This window comes from Epinephelus moara, chromosome 1 (genome assembly GCF_006386435.1).
Source record: "Epinephelus moara isolate mb chromosome 1, YSFRI_EMoa_1.0, whole genome shotgun sequence".
Taxonomy (NCBI): Eukaryota; Metazoa; Chordata; class Actinopteri; order Perciformes; family Serranidae; genus Epinephelus; species Epinephelus moara.
The window spans coordinates 1,313,602-1,314,375 of record NC_065506.1 but is presented as its reverse complement, the minus strand read 5'-3'; positions in this window follow the sequence as shown (position 1 = coordinate 1,314,375).

Genomic DNA, 774 nt, shown 5'->3' with positions numbered 1-774 from the left:
AGGCAGTAAAAATACCCCAAAAACGCCTAGGGCCCATAGGTTAATGACTGCGATCTTCAGGGCCGTTGGAAAAAGGCCTGACTGAAGAGAACAGTTGACTATCTGTAGTATATCTGATTGCTATGCAGTTAAAAACATCTTTAAAAAAGCTTGTAGGCAGAGTGTCAAGGCAGCAGGTAGTGGATCTAAGGTTTCTAACTATGTCTGTCAAAGTAGCATAATTTAATGGGTGAAAAAGTGCCAAATTAACTGGAGTAGTCTTATAAGGCACAGGTGAAATAGCCACTGTGTTGGAGTTACAGACTTTCTGTCTGTTCTTTAAAATCTTGACTGTGAAAAAAGAAGCAAAGTCATTGCATCCTTGGTGGATAGCAGTTCAGGAGGGAGTGACACTGATGGGTTTGTCAGTCTGTCAACAACAGTAAATAAAGTCTGTGCATTGTTGTTATTTTTGTTGATAATCTCAGAGAAAAAGGACTGCCGCGCCCTTTTTAGGTCCAAGTTATAGATGTGCAGAATTTCCTTATAGATGTCATAATGAACCTGGAGTTTGGTTTTCCGCCACCTGCGTTCTACATTGTCTTTTTGGAGCTTTTACCCGTGTGGCGTTCCTCCATGGTGGTTTTTTCTTACCAGAGACAACTTTGACCTTCATGGGGGCAATATTGTCCATAATATTCATAGCTTTAGAGCTGAAACTATGAACCAGATCATTGACAGAGACTGAGGGCAGAGCTGGTGTGGGTATAAAATCCTGGGTGAATAGTGTACAGG